This window comes from Trachypithecus francoisi, unplaced genomic scaffold (genome assembly GCF_009764315.1).
Source record: "Trachypithecus francoisi isolate TF-2019V2 unplaced genomic scaffold, Tfra_2.0 Lachesis_group3, whole genome shotgun sequence".
Taxonomy (NCBI): Eukaryota; Metazoa; Chordata; class Mammalia; order Primates; family Cercopithecidae; genus Trachypithecus; species Trachypithecus francoisi.
In genome coordinates this window covers 71954979-71971848 of record NW_022681468.1, presented here as the reverse complement: position 1 = coordinate 71971848, position 16870 = coordinate 71954979, and the positions used below count along the sequence as shown (strand labels likewise).

The following is a 16870-nucleotide window of genomic DNA, read 5'->3' as shown; positions in this document are numbered from 1 at the left end:
AAAACTGTGGGAATTATGTAAACTTCATAGGAAGGGATCAAATTATGGAGGGCCCTTAAAGCCACACAGAGAGGCTCCAGGTTGATGTAACGGAAAATAAGGAGCCACTAAAGGATTTTGACCTAGGGAGTGATTATATAAAAGTGGTTTACACACTCTATTTTGGGCAGTGATACATAGGATGAAGTAAGATGTGGGAAAGGCAGCTGAACTGACCTAGCAGTGAGATAAAATAGGACATTTTGGCTATGCAGGGGACTGTGAGGACGGCAGCAAGAACTAGGAGGTCAAAAGAAATTCAGCCAGTCTTGGTGTCTGGCTAGATGTGAGGATAGGGATAGAGTAAATCAACAGTAAATTTGAAGGTGGGTGAAGGGGGTGGGGAGGAGACTGATGACAGGACCAGTAAGTTATAGGAAGATCTGTCTCTGAACATGTGGAATTTGAAATGACAGTGAGCACTGTAACGAGGTAACGCTGAAGGAGACTAATTTAAGGAGGTAATGAGACCTTTTTTCAAAACCTGAGTCTGCAGTTCAAGGCTGCAGTGAGCTATGATTACACCATTGCACTCCAGCCTGCAACAGAATGAGACTTGTCTCTAAACACAAAAATCACCTGAGTCTAAGTTGTCTAACCTCACTAAGTAGGATAATAGTACCTGGTTCACATGGCTATGGAGCTGATTAACTGTGGTAAGAATGTAAAGATGTTTCATAATATGCTATGCAAATGCAAGCCTTTGGTATTGTACTGTGTGTGTATCTCCTCCCCAGTTGCATATGCTACTGAGTAGATATTAAAAACATAAACCTCTTGATCATAAATTTCACACTAGTGTGTTTTGAGCTGTATCTCTTCCAGTAGCAGGTAGACTGGTAGCAGTAAAATAGGTAAGAGACAATGATGAGGGTCTGGCCCAGAGCAGTGACCACGTAAGTAGAGCTAAGTAGACTTATTTGCTTTTTAGGAGGTTAAAAAAAAAAAAGACAGATTTTAATGATTAATTAGATGTGGGAAATGTGTAAGAGGGAGGATTCTAGGATGATGTCCAGGCTTCTTGTGTGGGCAACTGATGGATTGTAGTTTAAATCTTTGAGACAGAAAAGACTGGAGAAAGAGCAAATTTGAACAGGGAGGAATATCAGGAATTTAGTTTTGGACATTGTGGTAGGCAGAATAATGAACCCCTCCCAAAGTTATTCACATCCTAATTCCCAGAACTTGTGAATATGTTCCTTACAGAAAAAGTGACTCTGCAGACCCGATTACATTAAGTTTTTTGAGATGAGGAGATTATCCTGGACTGTCCAGGTGGGCGCAATGTAACCACATACATCCTAAGTGAAATAGGAGGCAGGAGAGTAAGATTCAGAGTCATGTGATATAAGAAGGAAGGCCGGGCGCGGTGGCTCAAGCCTGTAATCCCAGCACTTTGGGAGGCCGAGACGGGCGGATCACGAGGTCAGGAGATCGAGACCATCCTGGCTAACATGGTGAAACCCCGTCTCTACTAAAAAAAATACAAAAAACTAGCCGGACGAGGTGGCGGGCGCCTGTAGTCCCAGCTACTCGGGAGGCTGAGGCAGGAGAATGGCGTAAACCCAGGAGGCGGAGCTTGCAGTGAGCTGAGATCCGGCCACTGCACTCCAGCCCGGGCGACAGAGTGAGACTCCGTCTCAAAAAAAAAAAAAAAAAAAAAAGAAAGAGAGGCCATTGCTGGCTTTGAAGATGGAAGAAGTCACAAGGTAGTGCAGGCAGCCCCTACAAACTGGAAAAGACAAGAAAATGGATTCTACCCTAGAGCTTCCAGGAGGAATGTAGCCCTGTTGATCCCTTGATTTTAGTCTAGTGAAACCTATATTGGACTCCTAACCTCCAAAACTTTCAGACAATACATTTACATTGTTTTAAGTCACTACATTTCTGGAAAGGTTTCTAACAGCAACAGGAAGCTGTTTGAGGTATGTGGGCATTGCCCAAATAGAGATCTGGAGGACAGTTTACATAGCAGTCTGGAATAGAATTATAGATTTTGGAATCATTGGCACATGTTATCCATCTATTATATCTATATCTATATATGTTGCAAGACACATTCTGATTTCAGAGATGTTAAAATGCAATATATATAATACATTATATATTATATATAATGTAATACATATATAACGCAATACACATATATTATATATATTATATATATATATTGTATTTTAACATCTCTGAAATCAGAATGTATCTTGCAACTGATAAGGATTATAATCATTACAGGCAACTTACACATAGTTATGTATGTCCAGGTGACTGGACCGGACAAATGTAACACTTTGCACATTTCAGTCAACAAAACACTTAAGCACTATTCGAGAAAGCCACCTGAGTCCTGGTTGTCTGAAGACTTTCTATTAGTAAGTTTTAGAAAGATCAAACAAGAGCCAACATCAAAACTTTCAGAGTGGGTGTCAATGACTTGGAAGAAACTCTTTTGGACATTAGTAGAGGTCTCTTGCCCTGTTGCCCAGCCTAGAATGCAGTGGCAAGATCATAGCTCACTGAAACCTTGACTGCTAGGCTCAAGGGATCCTCCCACCTCAGCCTCCCAAGGAACTGGGACTGCAGGTGCACATCACCACACCTGGCTAATTTTTACTTTTTCGTTTCTTGTAAAGACAAGGTCTCGCTATATTGCTCAGGCTTGGTCTTGAACTCCTGGACTCAAGCGATCCTCCCACCTCAGCCTCCCAAAGTGTTGGGATTACAGGTGAGAATTCTTTTAAGAATTCTCACACCCAGCTGAGAATTCTTTTAAGTAATGGTGATTTATCAATACTTTAGATGGAATAAGACACAATACTGTGATGGGAAAATAAGGATAAAGATAGTTTGAGTTAAAAGGTAACTCTGAAAAGTTAAACTCTGAAAAATGTCAGATATATAGTATTTTGCTTGTATTTCCTTTTCTATATGCACAAAAGTCTAAAAGAACTTTTTCAATAATTATGAAATAAACATTTTAAGTGATAAGAAAGCATTATGTCAACCTCATTGACCACATGTTTTCCTCTGTCATTCATAAAATAATGGTGCATTTTACAATTGAATGGTGTCTCAAATTCGATGGTCTTTGTAGCTGTGGAGAAGGGCGAGATGATTAAAAGAGCATAGAACAAGTGGAGCAAAAGATCCAGAGGAAAATCTTTAGAAACATTACCAGGTAATTTGAAAATAAATACCTGAACCATAAAAATATTTATACTTCTTTACCCTGTTTTGGGTAATTCATTCCAAGGAAGTCATCTAAGAGGAGAAAAGAAAATAATTATATTAGGGGATGGTGGCTTACTTCCACGGGGAAGTAAGATGGGCAGGGACAGCAGTCTCAGAAGCTGGACTATGACCCTGAGTCTCAGCCCTCCACCACTGGCAAGGACACAAGGCTTGTGCCAAACTAGAGACATGGTCCATTGTCATTCAGAATGTAGTAGCAGCTCTGGTGAGCCAACAGCTTTGGTGTCCTGGTCATCTTTTTCTCTCTCCAAAAGAGTATGCAGAGCATCCTGACTGCTCTGTGTATTTCGCATTTATTCTCACTGAGAGAGAGGAGGAAACTGGATCCGTTTGATACCATCCAATGTGGTGCTCTGCTATTGGGCAGTCTCCTGTAGAACCTCTGCATGGGCCTTTCTCATGGACATGGCTGCCCTTTGGCCCAGGCACAGACCCCCTGGCTCAGTAGTCATCATAGGAATGGCAGAGTCACATGCATGGAGCATAACTGACTACGAAGAAAGACTTGGCTTCTTTCCCCAGAAACAGGTTATGGGCATGGTGGGCACTTTGAATTTAGGGATTACCCAAACTACACAATTTGAGAAGAAGGGAAAGTGTGTGCTTTTTATTGTAAAAAAAGAAAGAAAGAAAGAAAGGAGTCTAAATATCTGAAAATAGTGAAATGGTTATTCCATTACTTTAGCACATTCACTCAATAGAATTGTATTCACATTTTAGAAGGGATAATTACAATTAACAATAATAACAAGTAGCAAAATGGAAAAAGGAGACTATGGTATTGAACATAGCTATGACTGAAATTTTATAAAAATATACATTATATGGAAAACTATAATCATTGTGAAGCAAATGGGATTATGAGTGACTATTTTCTCTATAGTTTGAATTTTGTGCAAGATTATTACATTATTTGATAATCATGATAGAAGTAGGAGAAAGCATGATTTAAACAATTGTAGTTCATGAAATAAAGCCATTAGTCCAACTTCCTAAAAGATGGACAACCCAGAGTTGCAAATTGCTAAAATATGAAATGATTGATAGAAACTATAGACAAGTGACCAATCAAAAGGTCTGACCTAAGTAAGTGGTGCTTACAAATGGACTAAAAAAGATTCAAGGCAAAATAATTCATTTCCCCTCATGTTTCTTTCATTAAAAGCAAATTTGTTTCCAGTGCAATCGTTCTTACAAAAACCAAAATAGATTTTAATATCACTAATACTTTAAAACACCTCGACTTCTTCAAAGATCTCAAAGGATTTTCACACATAGTGGGCTTTTCTACCCTGGCAATTGGGTACAATTATCAGTCCCATTTTACAGAGAAGAAATTGACAAAGACCTGTCTAAGATCTAGCATTGCCGAACAATGATTTTCCAGCTAGCTAAAAACTCATCAGGTTTTATCAATAATTTTCCAGCTAGCTAAAGCTTAGATATCAAGTATCCCTGTACTTCTACCTTTACCATTACTCTCTTTCATCAATGCATTAAAATTTTCTCTGTCTTCTTAAACAGGATATATTCAACATAATTTCACTTTTAAAATGGAGGGTTCTGGTTATTAAAATAAATATCAATAATTATATGCTAACTTACTTTATTACTTCACAGGTTATTTACATTTCTAATAATTGGCATGGAAAAATGGCCCCCGATATGATTTTTGCCTTTTGCATTGCTGAATCATTATTCCTGAATTTACGTATCAGGGTGTGTGTGTGTGTGTGTGTGTGTGTGTGTGTATGAAACTATATACCCACTTCACCCATGTGGTCAGAATGGAAAAAGCCATAATTGGGAAATACGGTCTGCTCCTGCATAGGACCATCAATGTTTGTTTGGTACAGGAGTGGGCACATAACTGAAGATGTGCACGCATGAGCGCTCACACACACACACTCACATACACACTCACACACACTCATACACACACACTCACACACACGCTCACATACACACACACACTCACACACACACACTCACACACACACTCTTACACTCATATGCCATCCAGGCTCAGTGAGCCTGACTTTCTTACCCCTCCTCCTTAATTCTACTTCTGATTTGCCTTGGACGTAGAGCCTAATAAACAAGTTATGTAAAATAAGAGTTTAAAACTTTTGTGTTAGGTGCTTTTCTATGTGCAATTCTTTACGCAAAATTATAAGCTTTGGTATATGGCCATTCAGAGACTCTTTCATGGAGAGTTAAGATTGTTGGATAAAGAAGCCCCAATTAAAGGAAGGTTGAGGGATAGCTACGTGCTAGGCAGAGACATAATTATATTTGTGCTCCACTCCATAATTTCTGGACAAGCTCCCTCATTTTATGTGGAATTATTCACCCCACCCCGCATTCGTATGATTAAAATTGGAAAAGCCATGGTTGGGCAATGTGATCCCCTCTTCCCATAGGGTCATAGAGTTTTGGTACAGGGATGGACACATGACTGGCATTCAGTTTCTTCCTTGGACATTTGAAATAGGAAGGGAGGGAGGGAAGAAGAGCGAGAGATCATTCTTTCTCTAAGTGGCCAGATCTGTCGAATGGCAATTCTGAGAGCTGTAAGTCATATTTCTGTCATGTGAACTTCAAGGCAGAGAAGGCAGTAAGAGAGGATGGAGCAGACGCACAGGGATGAGAAATAGGGAGAAGCCTGACAGCCACCGAGAGTCTGGGTCTAGTCCCTTCAGGAGGCCCAGCTAAATCTTTGCCCTTGGATTCCATGAGATACCCATGTATTCTGAGGGTGATATTCAAAATAGTTAATATGAAACTGGGGGAGAAAATTAGAACAGACAGGGTCAGACACCTGGTACATGGTTCTGGAAGTCCACTGCCATTCCACACATTCCCTCTTTTGCTGTGAAGTACAGAGAATCCTGAGAAATCCCCAAGTGACTGAGGCAGACAGGAGGCATTTGGGGGTGTCAGAGTAATAGGAACGGAGGTATTTTACAATATAAACAGCCAGTGTCCCCAGGCAAGTGCAACCAGCCAACTATCAGCCCTGTCTGTATTCTTATAAGAAATGTTGCTAAGCTAGTTTTAGTGATTTCTGATACAATTTTAAGAATCCTAAAGAATATGATTTTTGCTGTGTCATGGTTTGCCCTCTATTTTGCTGACCAAATTTGATGGCAACCTCATAAAGCCTCAGGAGCTGGAACAAACCTTGAAATAATTGTCTAGTTTCTGACCCAAATTTATTCTTCATTTTAATAATTTATTGCAAGGTAGAAAAAAAACTGTCTTGTAATTCTGTATCAGAAATACAACTTACAAATTAACTTTTTCTTATTATAATGTAATACATGTTCATTGTAGAAAAAAGTTAAAATATAGGTGAAGAAAGCAAAAAAACTGACACTCACTTATTCAACCACCAGTTAAGGAATAAAAATCACTACTAACTCCTTTGTGTGTATATATTCTGATTTCATGTATTTATATAATTCCTAGTTTTTGAAAGAATAATTTTACATGGGAACCATATTTTACTTAATGTATTATGATCTTTCTTTCTACAAAATCCAGGTTATTTTAGAAAATCTCTAGTCCTATATTTCATTTATTGGGTGTTTAGGCATTAGAGGGAACAAGGAGGACAGAGCTTCAGAGTTATTTGAGGTGCAAGGTTTATGTAGCTCTTTGCTCCTTGCTCACAGCCCAGATCTCATGAGAAAAGGCTGAAAAGGTTGACCTTATTTCCCGGCAGAATTATTCATGTTATCACTTTTACTTAGGATGCTACCAGCTAGTCATGTCTGACTATCTGAGAAAGGATGAATTAATACATTCAGCAGCAGATACACTGAAATCAAAAAAGTCCATTATTTAATCTCCAATATTAGCTCCTCATTGCAGAATGAGAGGAAGATGAATGAGTTATGGAATTTCCTATATTGCTTAGCTTCCTTCACTTTTATCCATTGGGAAGTCAAGTTTTTTCAATAAGAAAAGCAGTTTGCATTTAATCACCAAGACATATATCGAGAGTATTGTGAAAATGATACAAATTGCTGGCGTTACAGAGGATCTGCCAGGTCAAAGGAAGTGGTGGAATGGAGAAGAAATGGAGATGCCTGAGGATTCCGATGGAGAGGTCACAAACCAAGAGTCACAGTCACAGTAACAAACGTTGGTGAAGATGTTGAGAAATTGGAACCTTCATAGACTGCTGGTGGGAATGTAAAATGATGCAACCACTCTAGAAAATAGTCTGGCAGTTCCTCAAAGTGTTAAACATGGGGTTATCATATGGCCTGGCTATTCCACTCCTAGGTATATACCCAAAAGAAGGAAAGCTTACATCTATACAAAAGCATGTACACAAGTATTCATAGTACCATTATTCATATAGCCAAACAGTAGAAATAATCCAAATGTTCATCAACTGATCAATGGATAAACAAAAATGTAATTTAAACAGTGAAATATTATTAAGCTACAAAAAGGAATGAAGTGGCCAGGCACAGTGGCTCACACTTGTAATCCCAGTACTTTGGGAGGCTGAGGCGGGTAGATCACCTGAGGTTGGGAGGTTGAGACCAACCTGACCAACATGCAAAAACCCCGTCTCTACTAAAAATACAAAATTAGCCAGGCATAGTGGCACATGCCTGTAATCCCAGCTATACTCAGGAGGCTGAGGCAGGAGAATCATTTGAACCCAGGAAGCAGAGGTTGCAGTGAGCTGAGATCGCGCCATTGCACTCCAGCCTGGGCAACAAGAGCAAAACTCCGTCTCAAAGAGAAAAAAAAAAAAAAGGAAAGAAGTGTTGACACAGGCTACAATATGGATGAACCTTGAAAACATTATGCAAGTGAAAAAAGTCACGAAAAACTGCATGACTTCATTTATATGAAATGCCCAGAATGGGCAAATTTATAGAGATAGAAAATAGATTAATGGGCTGGGAAAATAGAAGAGGGGAAGTGGGATTGACTGCTAGTAGGTACAAGATTTATTTTGGGGATAATGAAATGTTCTAAAATTAATCGTGGTGATAATTACACGACTCTTATCTGTTGTATTGTATACCCTAAACAGGTGAATTGTATGGCATGTAAATTTATTTCAATAAAGATTTTTTAAAACAAGAGAGAAAATTATACTTCCACAAGTCCATTTCACCTTCCTCAACTTCTCTGGCTGAAATCAAGCCTGTTGTACCAAGATACCACTATAGAAATAGTGTGTGGTCTTTCAGTACAATGTTCAACTGTAAGTCAGGGCTTTAAAACAAAGCCCAGATGATAGACCAATATAGCAAACCAAATTTAGGCCTTGTTAAAAAACACCACAAATGGAAATGTTAGCTTTAGGGCCTCATGAGCTATTGCAACATAGTTAAAATTACTATAGATAGGAGATCTGTCAAATGGATCAAATGACAGTCCCTGATTTGAGTTAAACTCTTCCAAAGATCGTAAGAGAATACAAGAGTAATTTTTTAAGGCCTCAGAAAACAAAAGAAAGGAAGGAAGAAAGGAATGAACGAGAGAAGGAAAGACAAATGAAGATGTTCACTAAAAAAATAAGTTCATCAAAGAGCTCAAATCCCTTCTTCTTCCTCCTCCTCCTCCTCCTCCTCCTCTTCTTCTTCTTCTTCTTCTTCTTCTTCCTCTTCTTCCTCTTCTTCCTCTTCTTCTTCTTCTCTCCTCCTCCTCCTCTTCTTCTTCTTCCTTTTTTCTGCTTGCCTTGTCTTTCTAAAAGGATTGAATGGTTCTGGTGTTCAGGGTCCATGGGCCCCCTTTTGAGTTCTTCCACAGCATTTATACAGCCCTATGCGAGTGAATTCGAATGACCCAAGGCCCTGCATAATCCAGCTTGTGCTCACAACTTGCTTCATCTCACTCTACAGCTGCCTGTGCACACCCCGCTCCCACACAGTGGCTCCTTCCATTCCTCACATCTGCCAGGATCCCCTGACCTCAGGGTCTCTGACCACACTGGTCCCTCTGCCTGAATGCTCTTCCACACTCTTTTTTATGGTTCTCTTGTTTTCATCCTTTAGGTCTTAGCTTAAATGTTATCTGTCAGAGAGGCCCTCCCTCACCACTGCATATGAATTAAGTAGGTTCCCTTGAGACTCTATCACCTCATCCAATCAGCTTACCTCACAGTATTTATTGCAACAACATTCCACAAATAATCATGCAGTCCCTGCTTATGCACTGGGTACTGTTTTAGGTGTTGGGGATACAGCAGTGTACAAAACAACTCAATTCTAATGTGTTGTTTCTTGCTTCTTCGTTGTCTTCCCCATGAATCTAGAACTTCTTTGTAAGCAGGCACTGGCTGCAAGGGGAGGCAACATGGTGAAGTAATCTTGAGCAACAACTCCAAGCCGGAGACTTGGTTAGAATCCTGGCTCTTATTATTTGGCCAAATGAATTAATTGCTCTGGACCTCAGTTTCCCCATCTGTAAAACAGGCATAGTGACAGTACCTTCTTCTTGGGGTTGTTACGAGGACTGCACAAGTTAGCATGGTTTAGTCACTTGGAATAATACTTGTTAATGTTTTTTGATTGTTGGACCAATATAGTACCTAACAAATAGTTGCTTTTTAGTTAAATGAATTAATAAATTGTGGTGTCTACAGTTAAGCCTATGTTTATAAACAAGCCAAAACAAGAAGACAGAGCAGATCAGCAAAAATAAAAGGCTCCCTTTCATCTTGGAACTATTTGTTGGAAGAAAGCCTTTGGTTTTATAGATAGAATTGACATTTTTGGTCAATTCCAAAGCAGTGGCAGGATTTTCTTTGGAATCTGCTGGAAATATTGTGGTTGTTTTCTACTGAAAGAGGTTCTGGGGCTTTCCAGGGAGGAAGGGCTGTCAGCATCCAGCTGAGTCTGTCGTCTGGCTTCCATTGTCACATGAAAGAAACTCTCTGTCTCCAGGAGCTGGTGGAAGAATCACAAAGACACTTCCGTACTTATCCTCCATTTCTCCCGTCCTCTTCTCACTGCATACATCTACAATGTCTAATTTGATATATTTATCCACTAGAAAATCAAAGTTGAGTTGTGAAGGCGCTAAATGCAAACTATTCTGATGGCATTCCCAGTAGCTCCTTCCAATGAACGTTAGCTATCACATATATGAAATGCAGCGCGTCAGCACCTGAATGTTCTGCATGTGCAAACTGCCAGGAAACACAAAATAAAATAAAAGAATGATGATTCAAGCAATCAAAGCCATTGGGAGCCATTGGCAGGTATTTACCAGGATCCTACTAAGCTCTGGCCATTTTTGAAGATGCCATGGGAAAGACCAAAAATACAAGAAAACAACACATTTTGTCACATATTTGCCTTGGAGAAGTCAACAGTCTGTTTGGATCAAAATTTTCATACATCAAAATGGGGGAAACTTTATAAAGACATATATATATGTGTGTGATAGGCAGAATAATGCCCCTCCCACCCCCGCAATCCTAAGGACCTGTGAATATGTTAGGTTACATGGCAAAGGGGAAATTAAAGTTGCAAATGCAGTTAAAATTTCTGCATCTGGCTTCCATTGACCGTAACATGGGGAGATTATCATGGATTATCCAGTGAGCCCACTCTAATCACAAGAATCCTTAAAAGTGGAAGAGGGAGGCAGAGGAAGAGAGCTAGAGAAAGAGATATGACAGTGGAAGTGGGATAGAGACGTTATGTTGCTGGCTTTGAAGATGGAGGAAGGGGACCTCAGCAAAGGAGACCAGGCCACCTCCAAAAAGCAGAGAAAGAAAGGAAACAGATTCTTCTTTAGAGCTTCCGGAGGGAACGAAGGCCTGCCATCTGGATTTTAGCCCTGTTCAACTTCTGACCTGCAGAACTGCAAGATAATAAATTTGTGTTGTTTTGAGCTACAAAGTTTGTGACAATTTGTTAAAGCAGCAATAAAAAACTAATACAACATATCATAAAATCCTAAATTGAGTAGTATGACAAAATAAATTAGGAAGCAGAAAGAGAGCAATGCTGACTATAGTTAAAGAAAATGACGGTGAGTGGGGTTTGAGATTGTTGTTTTCACAGCTTGTAGGACAAATGTGGAAAGACAAAAGCTGAGAAGGGATATGTATCAAATCCACAGTATCATGAAGGGAGCAGAGATTTTTTTTTTTTTCTTGCTAAACCCCAGATTATCAGAATCAGGAAGCACTTCCCTGAAACTTGAAAGAGGGAGCTTTAGGATGGTTGGAGAGGAGGGAAAGAGAAAGGAAGAGAGTGGGGAAGGAAAGAAGCAAGGAGAGAAAAAAAAGAGAGAGAGAGAGAAGGGAGGAAGGAAGGAATTGCTTTGTGCAATTTAAGACCCTTTTATCCTTTAACAGAACAGAAGCTGAAAATATTAAAAGCTTTAAACTTTTCAGATAAATGTAGGGATACCAGATCCAAAATGAATTCTGGGAAACCAAAATGTTTGGGGTAAAAATCAATCCTTTGTTGGATAATTTGCCCTCCCCTGGCCTGAGACACTAAATCCTGTCAGAGACAGACCCAGCTTTGAGCGACTTAGAGCTGACACAGTGTGACCATTTTTGTTCTTATCTCTGGTTCAAAGATTCCTGGGAAAATAACAAAGTTGGCTTAAGTGTTCCTCTGCCTCCAACCTATAATGTGCCTGTTTTTCTGGTCTAAAAAAAGCAAACAAGAAAGGTCCTCATGTGCTCTTTTAGGGATGAAATTGAAACCTGAGGTCTTGACCAGCTCAGAGCTTCTTTCATAACTGTGGGGGCGTTAGTCACACAGTTGTTCTCTTGCTGCACAGATACATAATTACTCTTCTACAGAAATTCTTCTTCCCCCTCAGACTGTATTCTCTGCTTCTTACTGGAGTGCCTTCCTCTGAGCTATTGAACAGCATTCTACTCTTCAGGATGCTACAAAATAACGGGAGGTGAAGTGATGCTGTGGAACTTGCCAGGCCTCAATGGTTGTTGCCTCCTGCAGCACAACCCACATTTGCACAGATGGAATATGTGGGATTGGTTTGGATGCGTTGCAGGAGAAAACTGACCCTGCCAGCCCATGAAGCTGGACACTTGGGCGTTGAGGAAGGAAGCATTGGTGGGGGCATTACTGCAACTGTTTTCACAGTCATGGGACGAGACCCAGAGGCCAGACGCTCAGCATTACTCACCCTTGGAGTCTCCTGGGCTGACAGGTGATAATTTCCTAAAAGCCTGTGAGTCCAGTTAGGTCTTCAAACCAGTAAGGTTTGGGAACTGGATATGGTGGACACCTTCTGATCCATAGTTTGACAAGACTCAAAAAAAAAAAAAAAAAAAGAAGAACTTAACTTACCAGTCTCATCCATTTGCTTTCCCATGGAAAGGGTCACAGTGACTACAAAATCAGCTATAATTCATTTTTAAAGCCAAGTATGTACCTGTCATGTTTCCTTCTAAAATGATGGACTTAAAAATGTTTTAGGTTCCCAGCAGTTGTTCAAAACCAGATAGGAACTATAACTGATACACATAGACTGCTAAAATAAAACCATTTAAACCATGACGTGACCATTAGATAAGGCAGGTCTGCCTCTTTTCACTTAAAGATGTCACTGGACATTTATAAAATTTGGGAAGTGGAGGGCTTCTTTGACCAACATTATTGACTGTCACTCTTGCAGGAAGTAGCCTTATTAACACCAAAGGAAAACCTTGGAACTAGTTCAGTACATATTTTATTTTATTCTATTTTTTTGAGACAGAGCCGTTCTCTGTCATGCAGGTGGGAGTGCAAGTGGCTCAATCTCAGTTCACTGCAGCCTCCATCTCCCAGGTTCAAGTGATTCTTGTGCCTCAGCCTCCCTGGTAGCTGGAATTATAGGCACAAGCCACCACGCCCAGATAATTTTCGTGTTTTCAGTAGAAATGGGGGTTTCTCCATGTTGCCCAGGCTGGTCTCGAACTCTTGACCTCAGGTGATTTGCCTGCTGGCCTCCCAAAGTGCTGGGATTACAGGCATGAGCCACCACACCCGACCTAGCAGGCATTTTAAATGGACTGCGTTATCAACTGAAGGCCAAAAGAGCAGTCGGAAACAAATGACCTTAAAGTGAATTTTCTGCTGTTGAAAAAAAAAGCCCTAGGAATTAGCATCTCTGCCCTGCTATTCCATTGATAGAGATTTCCGCTGATATTCAAAGAACTTTGCTTTTTTATCCCTGCCACACCTCTTGTTCTTTCCAATGTTTATTTCTATATCAACCGCCAATATATGAGGTGATTTTGTGCATAAGGTCTTTCCTAAAGCTCGGTTCAGTTCTATTAACCTTTATGCAGTCATTTATAGTTAAGGTCTAAATGGCACTGGTGCATGTAAATAGTGTCTGCGGGCTCTGCCGCCGTGAGGAAAGTACTGTGCTTAAGTGGCTCCAACACATTTGCTCAGAAAATTGTGGAAGGCACTGCTGCGATCTCTGTAGGAAATTCTTTAGTGAAATTCTACAGGAGATTAATGTTGCCTTGTAACAGATTCTTTGATGTGTTGAGTCTACAAGTTTTAGTGTGGAATCTAAGGCTTTTTTTTTTTTTTTTTCTCCTTAACATCAGTCTCTGAGCTGCATCTAAAAAGAAGAAATTTTGGAAAACAGAAATCTGAGGGACTTTCACATTTCCTTGTGATTTGTCTTCAAGGATGAGTGGATTTGAGAACTCTTTCTACATTTTAATAGTGCATGCACAGAAAGTAGAGATCCCCTTGGCCAAGCTGATAGCATGGAACAGATTCTTCAAATTTCTTTACAACCTTCCTTTTACCTCTCTCATCCGAAAGCAGTCTCTGTCTCTGGCCATTCTCCAGACCTGACTCTGCAGACTTATGGAGACCCTACAATATTCACCTGGCCCAGTGAATCCACTGCTCAAAGGTCCTCAGCACAGCCAACAAGGGCCAGAAGGTCAGTATGGCCAGAGCATGGCAAATGGGGTAGGGAAGTGGAAGATCAGGCCAAACTCCACCCTTGGAAGGGCTTAGGAAGAAAGAATTGGGTCATCTCAGCTTGTCTGCAGAGCAGCCAAAATTCTGAACCTGTGGCCCTCTTGGGGGGGCCTCAGCCTGGGTGTGCCCTGAACGCTGCCAGACCTGCATTCCTGGGACCTGGCTAAACAACACTGTTCCAAAGTATGAGTGATGTACAGTCAATGAGGAGCATCAACACCGAATACAGTGTGTGGACCTGGCTTGAATCCTCATTTGAATAAACCAACTTCAAGTAGACATTCTTGGGACCTTGAGGAAATAGGACTCAGACTAAGTAAAGATGAAATAAAGAAATTACTGTTAATTTGTAGGTTAAAATGGTATTGTAATTAAGTAAGGAAAGTTCATCATTTTCTGAGTATTTACGAGGGAAATATCATCATATCTATGATTCAAATTAAGTTAATTCAGCAAAATGTACAAGAGACATGGCAAAATGTACTAATTGTTCTGCTAGATGATATGTATATGGAAGCTTATTATACTATTTATTTTTACAGTGTTTGGAAATACTCATAATAAAAAGTTTAGAACATAAAAAGAAAAAAAAATGCCATTAGTTATTAAACTACATACTTCAAGCCAGGGAGGAAGGACTGAGGGTTTGTAACCAAAGAAGTAAAAACATGAGGTGGTTCTTTGTGAACAGAGGGAGGCTTCCTCCATCATTTTCTCCCTGAGGCACTGGTTTCTAATTATTAATGTATTAAACATTAGTTAGAAACTACTGGGAGTGAGTCCCTGGGGAGATAAAAACATGAAGGATAAGACACCCCCACCGCCCTCAAAGAGTAAGAGTCTAGGAGCAGAGCAAGTATGCAGATTCCATAGTTGCACTCTGGAGCCCGACCACCTGGGTTCAGTTTCCAGCTATGACACATACTAGGTGTTTATCCGTACCAGTTATTTAAGCTTTCTGTGAATACTAAGTGGATTTATCTTGTAGGCTATCATAATCATTAAATGAACTAATGTATGAAAAGTTCTTAAAATTAGTACTTTGTTTATATTTTTAAAAAAACAAGCAATATACAAAATATACAGTGAAAGTTTTTCTAGAAAGAGATTTTGATATAATCCCAATGGGGAGAATTCATTCCAGGATCCAGGGCACAATATGAGCAAAGATTCAGAGAGTAAAGCATAAAGAGTGCTTTGGAAATAGCAACCAATCCATTGCAGCTAAGACTTCTGGGTCTGTTAAAAGGAGTGCTGAGAAATGAAACCAGAAAGGCAAGATGGGCCCAGATCCCCAAAGGGCCAGGAATACCAAGACAAAGAGTTGTTGCTCTGTCCTGCAGGCACCAGAGGACCACCAAGAGTGTTTGAGCCGGGGAGAAGCATGAATGTTGGAGAAACACTAATTATTCCCTGTGTTTTAAATAAACACTGTGTTCATAGCAAGTGCCAGACATTGTGGGCCAAATGGTCCCTGCCTTCATGGAAGCTTCAGTTTAGAGGAGGAAGGAGATGTTAAACAACCGAACAAATAAGAGTTATGAAGGAAAAGTGCAGAGTGTTCTGAGAGCTCCTAAGAAACCTAATGTAGCTGGAGGGGTGAGGAAGTCAGGTTGAAGAGGTGACACCTGGCTGAGATCTAAAGATATGCAGGAGTGGGCCAAGTGGACTTGGAGAGAAGAGCTTGCTGGGCAGAAGAACAGGACAAGCATGGGCTCTGTGGCAAGAGGGGAAATGACACTCCAGACCTTCTGGAAAAAGGCCAGTGGAGGTAGAACCAGGGGCCTGGGAGATTGTGGTTTGAGATAAGAAAGTGTTAGGCAGGGTTAAATTACCCACCACCTTGGCCACACTGATTGAGCCAGGTATCAACACCTGACCAAAAGACAGGCTCCTTTAGACTCCTCCACCAAGTCACCATGAGGTGACCTCAAGTGACACCAGATAGTTATTGCCGGAACCAATCAATGTCTCTCTCTTGGGGAGTTTGAATGTGAGACAGAGAGGGAGAAAAAGACTCAGAAATAGAGAAAAACAGACTGACAGATAAATAGAATACAGTGGCAATGCAGAAACAGAAATGACATGAACCCCATAGGCCATATTAAGGATCTTGGTCTTTATGTTAAGCACAAATACTGGTAAGAAATAATGGGGACTGGATGAGGATTACAGAAGCAGATACGAAGAAGAGGAGGTGGTAGTTTCAAAAATATGTCCACAATGACACTTCTGCCTTAATTCCTTCCTCTTGAGTGTGGGCTGGACTTAGTTGTTTGCTTTTAACAAACAGAATATGGTAAAAGTAATAGTATGTGACTTCCAAGACTAGGTTCTAAAGAGGACTGCAGCTACCACCTTGAGCACATACATTCTCCCCCAACCCACTCCTCCTCTTCTCCCGCAACCCCTCCCCAAGTTGGGGAAGTAAACTGTCATGTGGTGAGAAGCCCTGTAGAGAAGTCCATGGTGAGGAACTGAAACCTCCAGCCAATAGCCAGCAAGGAACTGAGATCTGCTTATAATAATGAGTGACTTTTTTTTAAATTTCCATTTTAACTTTAGATTCAGAGGGTACACGTGCAGATTTGTTACAAGGATATATTGCTTGGTGCTGAGGT

General features: G+C 40.4%; 1 long non-coding RNA gene across 3 annotated transcripts in view; it reads right to left on the bottom strand.

Annotated features, from left to right (window-relative positions):
* The window catches only part of LOC117069834, a 54561-nt gene that overhangs the window by 3347 nt on the left and 34344 nt on the right, over nt 1-16870 (bottom strand). The window contains exon 4 of one of the 3 annotated variants that reach the window (XR_004431681.1): nt 8970-10214. The exons of 1 other annotated variant lie outside the window; for it this stretch is intronic. This is a non-coding gene — a long non-coding RNA (uncharacterized LOC117069834). Of the gene's footprint in view, nt 1-8969; nt 10215-16870 lie in introns of those variants that run through there. One more of the 3 variants, XR_004431678.1, reaches the window with a different exon arrangement.